Below are 8216 nucleotides of genomic sequence, written 5' to 3'. Positions count from 1 at the left end.
ACTGTGAGTTAACGAATTTGGCCATCAGCAACGATTCCAGCATTGTTATTGTTGAAGCTGTATTATTGTTGTTAAAGAAGAACAAAAACGCTGAAGAGAGGAAGAGGACATTATGGTGAATGAGCGATTTTTTTACGGTAAATGTTATTGAGAGCCTAATTGCAAAATTATATTTTGTACAAAAACCTAAGTACAAACTTCTAAAGTGTAGGGACTAATTTATAATTTTAGTGAAAGTATAGGGACTAACAGTGTAATTTAACCTTTAAATAACGACTAATAAATATCTAATTGCAAATTTTTATCTAATATAAAAATTTAATTATATTTTTTTAAACTCTATAGACTTAATTAAAAATTTGATCAAATTATAAGGACTAACAAAATAATTAAATTTTATTATTATTATTATTATTATTATTATTATTATTATTATTATTATTATTATTATGGATCACCTTTTTCTCTCGAGCATAATGAAACCGTTACTCCCCCAAGCCTTGTAATTTATTTGGTATATAGGTCCAATACATAAACTTGATAAAAATAACAAATCAGTTGATATATAGGTCCAATTCATAAACTTGATAAGAAACAAATCAGTTGAATCCAAGTAAAACGGGCCTGGAGTCTGGAGACCTTTCATTAGTATGGGGTTTGGAAATAGAACCAAAGCTGACAAAATTGAGAGGACTATTTCCGCACAGTTAGTAGCAAACTCCCTCTGTCCCTCAAACTTGGACAACAGCAAAGTGCGAATCTCTAAAATGCTGTCATCCTCAACTTCAAGGATCACTTTGATCTTTAGGTGTTCCCTTCTCCAAAACCCTAATTTTGTTTCCTTCTCTTCCTCTTCATCTTCAATCTCATCCCTTCACTCTCATTCTACTCGCCAAGTTGATGAAGCTGTTGATTCATTCACTCGCATGCTCTCTATGCGTCGTACTCCTCCCATCATCCAATTTAACAAGATTTTGGGATCCCTTTCCAAGACGAACCATTTCCACGCCGTCGTTTCCCTTTTTCAGCAATTGCAAGCCAGAGGAATCGCGCCCAGCATAATTACTTTGAGCATCTTAATCAATTATTATTTCGGCATGGGTGGTGCACGAAATTGTGATGTCCAGGCTCGAACAATCCCTGGTAATGGCTCCAAAAACTTGGTGCTCTGTTCTCAATACATAATTGTCACAACTTCGATACAACTAACCAGCAAGTGCACTGGGTCGTCCAAGTAATACCTTACGTGAGTAAGGGTCGAATCCCACGGAGATTGTTGGTATGAAGCAAGCTATGGTCACCTTGTAAATCTCAGTCAGGCGGATATAAATTGATAATGGAGTTTTCGAAATTAAATAATAAAAGAGGGATAGAAATACTTATGTAAATCATTGGTGAGAATTTCAGATAAGCATATGGAGATGCGTTCGTTCCTCTGAACCTCTGCTTTCCTGCTATCTTCATCCAATCAGTCTTACTCCTTTCCATGGCTGGCTTTATGTGATACATCACCACTGTCAATGGCTACTTTCGGTCATCTCTCGGGAAAATGATCCAATGCCCTGTCACGGCACGGCTAATCGTCTGGAGGCATCACCCTTGTCAATGGCTTCATCTTATCCTCTCAGTGAATAATATGCTCACGCACCCTGTCACGGCACGGCTACTCATCTGTCGGTTCTCGATCATGCTGGAATAGGATTTACTATCCTTTTGCGTCTGTCACTAACGCCCTGCAATCGCGAGTTTGGAGCTCGTCACAGTTATTCATTCATCGAATCCTACTCGGAATACCACAGACAAGGTTTAGACCTTCCGGATTCTCTTGAATGCCGCCATCATTCTAGCTTACGCCACGAAGATTCTGGTTAAGAGATCTAAGAGATATTCATTCTAGCTTAATTCATGTAGAACAGAAGTGTTTGTCAGGCACGCGTTCATAAAGGAGAAGGATGATGAGCGTCACACATAATCATCACCTTCATCACGTTCTTGGGTGCGAATAGATATCTTAGAAGCGAAATAAGATGAATCGAATAGAAAACAGTGGTACTTTGCATTAATCTTTGAGGAACAGCAGAGCTCCACACCTTAATCTATGTAGTGTAGAAACTCTACCGTTGAAAATACATAAGTGAAAGTCTAGGCATGGCCGAGATGGCCAGCCCCCAAAGTCTAAGAACAATGCATTCAAAGATGATCCTAAGATCCTAAGATGATCAAAAGATGGTCAAAAAGACGCCTAATACAATAGTAAAAGGTCCTATTTATAATAAACTAGCTACTAGGGTTTACATGAGTAAGTAATTGATGCATAAATCCACTTCCTGGGCCCACTTGGTGTGTGTTTGGGCTGAGCCTGAGTGTTGCACGTGTAGAGGTCCTCCTTGGAGTTGAACGCCAGCTTTTGTGCCAGTTTGGGCGTTCAACTCTGGTTTTGGCTCCTTTTCTGGCGTTGGACGCCAGATTTGGGTAGAAAACTGGCGTTGAACGCCAGTTTACATCATCTATTCTTGGCCAAAGTATGGACTATTATATATTTCTGGAAAGCCCTGTAAGTCTACTTTCCAAAGCAATTGGAAGCGCGCCATTTCGAGTTCTGTAGCTCCAGAAAATCCACTTTGAGTGCAGGGAGGTCAGAATCCAACAGCATCAGCAGTCCTTCTTCAACCTCTGAATCTGATTTTTGCTCAAGTCCCTCAATTTCAGCCAGAAAATACCTGAAATCATAGAAAAACACACAATCTCATAGTAAAGTCCAGAAATGTGAATTTAACATAAAAACTAATGAAAACATCCCTAAAAGTAACTAGATCCTACTAAAAACATACTAAAAACAATGTCAAAAAGCGTATAAATTATCCACTCATCACAACACCAAACTTAAATTGTTGCTTGTCCCCAAGCAACTGAAAATCAAATAGGATAAAAAGAAGAGAATATACTACAAATTCCAAACTATCAATGAAACAGAGCTTCAATCATATGAGCGGGACTTATAGCTTTTTGCCTCTTGAATAGTTTTGGCATCTCACTTTATCCATTGAGGTTCAGAATGATTTGCATCTATAGGAACTTCAGATTTCGAATAGTGTTATTGACTTTCCTAGTTCAGTATGATGATTCTTGAACACAGCTTCTTTATGAGTCTTGGCCGTGGCCCTAAGCACTTTGTTTTCCAGTATTACCACCGGATACATAAATGTCACAGACACATAACTGGGTGAACCTTTTTAGATTGTGACTCAGCTTTGCTAAAGTCTCCAATTAGAGGTGTCCAGGGTTCTTAAGCACACTCTTTTTTTTTTTGCTTTGGACCTTGACTTTAACCGCTCAGTCTCAAGTTTTCACTTGACACCTACACGCCACAAGCACATGGTTAGGGACAGCTTGGTTTAGCCGCTTAGACCAGGATTTTATTCCTTTAGGCCCTCCTATCCACTAATGCTCAAAGCCTTGGGATCCTTTTTATTTTCCCTTGCCTTTTGGTTTTAAGGGTTATTGGCTTTTTCTGCTTGCTTTTTCTTTCTATATTTTTTTTTTCGCTTATATTTTTTTTTTCTGCAAGCTTTGTTCTTTGCTGCTTTTTCTTGCTTCAAAAATCATTTTTATGATTTTTCAGATTATCAAATAACATGTCTCCTAGTCATCATTCTTTCAAGAGCCAACATATTTAACATTCTTAAACAACAATTTCGAAAGACATATGCACTGTTCAAGCATACATTCAGAAAACAAGAAGCATTGTCACCACATCAATATAATTAAGCTAAGTTCAAGGATAAATTCGAAACTCATGTACTTCTTGTTCTTTTGAATTAAAACAGTTTTTTTATTTAAGAGAGGTGATGGATTCATAGGACATTCATAACTTTAAGACATAGTTACTAACTACTAATGATCATGTAATGAAGACACAAACACAGATACGCACATAACATAGAAAACGAAAAACAGAAGAAATAAGAACAAGGAATGAATCCACCTTAGTGATGGTGGCGTTTCCTTCTTGAGGAACCAATGATGTCCTTGAGCTCTTCTATGCCTCTTCCTTGTCTTTGTTGCTCCTCCCTCATTGCTTTTTGATCTTCTCTTATTTCATGTAGCATGATGGAGTGCTCTTGATGTTCCACCCTTAGTTGTCCCATATTGGAACTCAATTCTCCTAGGGAGATGTTGATTTGCTCCCAATAATTTTGTGGAGGGAAGTGCATTTGAGGCATCTCCGGAATCTCATGGTAATGAGCTTCTTGCGCCTCTTGAGCTCCATGAATGGGCTCTCTTGCTTGCTCCATCTTTTTCTTAGTGATGGGCTTGTCCTCTTTAATGAGGATATCTCCCTCTATGTCAATCCCAGCTGAATTGCATAGATGGCAAATGAGGTGAGGGAAGGCTAATCTTGCCATAGTGGAGGACTTGTCAGCCACCTTGTAGAGTTCTTGAGGTATAATCTCATGAACTTCCACCTCTTCTCCAATCATGATGCTGTGGATCATGATGGCCCGGTCTATAGTAACTTCAGACCGGTTGCTAGTGGGAATGATTGAGCATTGAATGAACTCCAACCATCCTCTAGCTATAGGCTTGAGGTCCAATCTTCTTAGTTGAACCGGCTTGCCTTTGGAGTCAATCTTCCATTGAGCTCCTTCTACACATATGTCCATAAGGACTTGGTCCAACCTTTGATCTAAGTTGACTCTCCTTGTGTAGGGGTGTGCGTTCTCTTCCATGTTTGGCAAGTTGAACGCCAACCTCACATTCTCCGAACTAAAATCTAAGTATTTCCCCCGAACCATTGTAACATAGTCTTTTGGATCCGGGTTCTTACTTTGATCATGGTTTTTGGTGATCCATGCATTGGCATAGAACTCTTGAACCATTAAGATGCCGACTTGTTGGATGGGGTTTGTTAGAACTTCCCAACCTCTTCTTTGAATTTCATGTCGGATCTCCGGATACTCATTTCTTTTGAGTTTGAAAGGGACCTCAGGGATCACCTTCTTCTTGGCCACAACATCATAGAAGTGGTCTTGATGGGCTTTAGAGATGAACCTTTCCATCTCCCATGACTCGGATGTGGAAGCTTTTATCTTCCCTTTCCCCTTTCTAAAGGATTCTCCGGTCTTAGGTGCCATCAATGGTAATGGAAAAACAAAAAGCTTATGCTTTTACCACACCAAACTTAGAATATTGCTCGCCCTCGAGCAATAAACAAAGGAATAGAAGTAGAAGAAGAAGAAAGATGGAGAGGGAGAGGGAGATGTGGTTTCGGCCAAGAGGAGTGTAGAGGGATGTGTTGTGTGAATTTGATGAAGAATGGAGGTCTTTATATAGGGAAGGGAGGGGGGTATTGGTTCGGCCATATGGGTGGGTTTGGGTGGGAAATTGGTTTTGAATTTTGAAGGTAGGTGGAGTTTATGAGGTAGGTTTATGGGGAAGAGTTGATGGATGTGAGTGGTGAAGAGGTGATGGAGAAGAGAGATTGAGGTGATTGGTGAAGGGTTTTTGGGAAGAGTGTTTATGGGGTTGTGTGAAAGAGAGTGGTGAGAAGAAGTGAGTGGAGGTAGGTGGGGATCCTGTGGGGTCCACAGATCCTGAGTGGATCCTGTGGGATCCACAGATCCTGAGGTGTTCAAGGATTTACATCCCTGCACCCATTAGGCATGTAAAAATGCCTTTGTACCCAACTCTGGGCGTTCAGCGCCAGGTTGGTGGCCATTTTGGGCGTTCAACGCCCATTTGTGTGCCATTTCTGGCGTTGAACGCCAGAACCATGCCTGTTCTGGCGTTTAGCGCCCAGAAGCTGCCCATTTTGGGCGTTCAGCGCCAGCACCATGCTCTGTTCTGGTGCTGAACGCCAGACAGATGCTCCTCCAGGGTGTGATTTTTCTTCTGCTGTTTTTTATTCCGTTTTCAATTTTTTTTATTTATTTTGTGACTCCACATGATCATGAACCTACAAAGACATATAACTAAGGAAAATATAGTTAGATAAATAAACATTGGGTTGCCTCCCAACAAGCACTTCTTTAGTGTCAATAGCTTGACAGTGGGCTCTCATGGAGCCTCACAGATGTACAGAGCTTTGTTGAAACTCTCCAACACCAAACTTAGAGTTTGGATATGGGAGTTCAACACCAAACTTAGAGTTTGTTTGTGGCCTCCCAACACCAAACTTAGAGTTTGACTGTGGAGGCTCTGGTTGACTCTGTTTTGAGAGAAGCTTTTTATGCTTCCTCTCCATGGATGCAGAGAGAGATCCTTGAGTTATAAACACAAGGTTGTCCTCATTCAATTGAAGGATTAATTCTCCTCTGTCCACATCAATCACAGCTCTTGCTGTGGCCAGGAAAGGTCTTCCTAGGATGATGGATTCATCCTCTTCCTTTCCAGTATCCAGGACTATGAAATCAGTAGGTATGTAAAGGCCCTCAACCTTTACTAATACATTTTCTACTTGTCCATAAGCCTGTTTTCTTGAGCTGTCTGCCATCTCTAGTGAGATTTTAGCAGCTTGCACCTCATAGATTCCTAGTTTCTCTATTATAGAGAGGGGCATGAGGTTTATCCCTGAACCAAGGTCACACAGAGCTTTAAAGATCATGGTGCCTATGGTACAGGGTATTATGAACTTTCCAGGATCCTGTCTCTTCTGAGGCAATGTCAGTTGATCCAGATCACTTAGTTCATTGATGAACAAGGGATGTTCAACTTCCCAAGTATCAATACCAAATAATTTGGCATTCAGCTTCATGATTGCACCAAGAAACTTGGCAGTTTGCTCTTCAGTAACATCCTCATTCTCTTCAGAAGAGGAATACTCATCAGAGCTCATGAAGGGCATAAGGAGGTTTAATGGAATCTCTATGGTCTCTAGATGAGCCTCAGAGTCCTTTGATTCCTCAGAGGGAAGCTCCTTATTGATCACTGGACGTCCCAGGAGGTCTTCCTCCTTGGGATTCACGTCCTCTCCTTCCCTTACAGATTCGGCCATGGTGCTTATGTCAATGGCCTTGCACTCTCCTTTTGGGTTCTCTTCTGTATTGCTTGGGAGAGTATTATGAGGGATTTCAGTGATCCTTTTACTCAGCTGGCCCACTTGTGCTTCCAGATTTCTAATGGAAGACCTTGTTTCATTCATGAAACTCACAGTGGCCTTAGATAGATCAGAGACTAGATTTGCTAAATTAGAAGCATTTTGTTCAGAGTTCTCTGTCTGTTGCTGAGTTGATGATGGAAAAGGCTTGCTATTGCTAAACCTGTTTCTTCCACCATTATTAAAGCCTTGTTGAGGCTTTTGATCCTTCCATGAGAAATTTGGATGATTTCTCCATGTTGAATTATAGGTGTTTCCATAAGGTTCACCTAAGTAATTTACCTCTGCTATTGCAGGGTTCTCAGGATCATAGGCTTCTTCTTCAGAAGATGCCTCTTGAGTACTGTTGGATGCAGCTTACATTCCATTCAGACTCTGAGAAATCATATTGACTTGCTGAGTCAATATTTTGTTTTGAGCCAATATGGCATTCAGAGTATCAACTTCAAGAACTCCCTTCTTCATAGGCGTCCCATTGTTCACAGGATTCCTTTCAGAAGTGTACATGAACTGGTTATTTGCAACCATGTCAATGAGTTCTTGAGCTTCTGCAGGCGTTTTCTTTAGGTGAATGGATCCACCTGCAGAAGTGTCCAATGACATCTTAGATAACTCAGACAGACCCTCATAGAATATATCCAGGATGGTCCATTCTGAAAGCATGTCAGAAGGACACTTTTTGGTCAACTGTTTGTATCTTTCCCAAGCTTCATAGAGGGATTCACCTTCTTTCTGTCTGAAGGTTTGAACATCAGCTCTAAGCTTGCTCAGCTTTTGAGGAGGAAAGTACTTGGCTAAGAAAGCCGTGACCAGCTTATCCCAAGAGTTCAGGCTATCTTTAGGTTGAGAGTCCAACCATAATCTAGCTCTGTCTCTTACAGCAAAGGGGAAAAGCATGAGCCTGTAGACTTCAGAATCTACTCCATTAGTCTTAACAGTATCACATATCTGCAAGAATTCAGTTAAGAACTGAAAAGGATCTTCAGATGGAAGTCCATGAAACTTGCAGTTCTGCTGCATCAGAGAAACTAATTGAGGTTTCAGCTCAAAGTTGTTTGCTCCAATGGCAGGAATGGAGATGCTTCTTCCATGTAAGTTGGAATTAGGTGCAGTAAAGTCA

The 8216-nt window shown here is 40.7% G+C and overlaps 1 non-coding gene across 1 annotated transcript; it reads left to right on the top strand.

The window, feature by feature from the left end:
- The first annotated feature begins 7753 nt into the window (after positions 1-7753).
- Positions 7754-7861, top strand: LOC112752553 (small nucleolar RNA R71). Its single transcript, XR_003176985.1, has one exon. It is a non-coding gene; the product is annotated as a small nucleolar RNA R71 (small nucleolar RNA).
- The last annotated feature ends 355 nt before the right edge of the window (positions 7862-8216 follow it).

Source organism: Arachis hypogaea, chromosome 15, assembly GCF_003086295.3.
Source record: "Arachis hypogaea cultivar Tifrunner chromosome 15, arahy.Tifrunner.gnm2.J5K5, whole genome shotgun sequence".
Taxonomy (NCBI): domain Eukaryota; kingdom Viridiplantae; phylum Streptophyta; class Magnoliopsida; order Fabales; family Fabaceae; genus Arachis; species Arachis hypogaea.
Note: the sequence above shows the minus strand (reverse complement) of the source record. Positions and strands in the feature narration are given on the sequence as shown.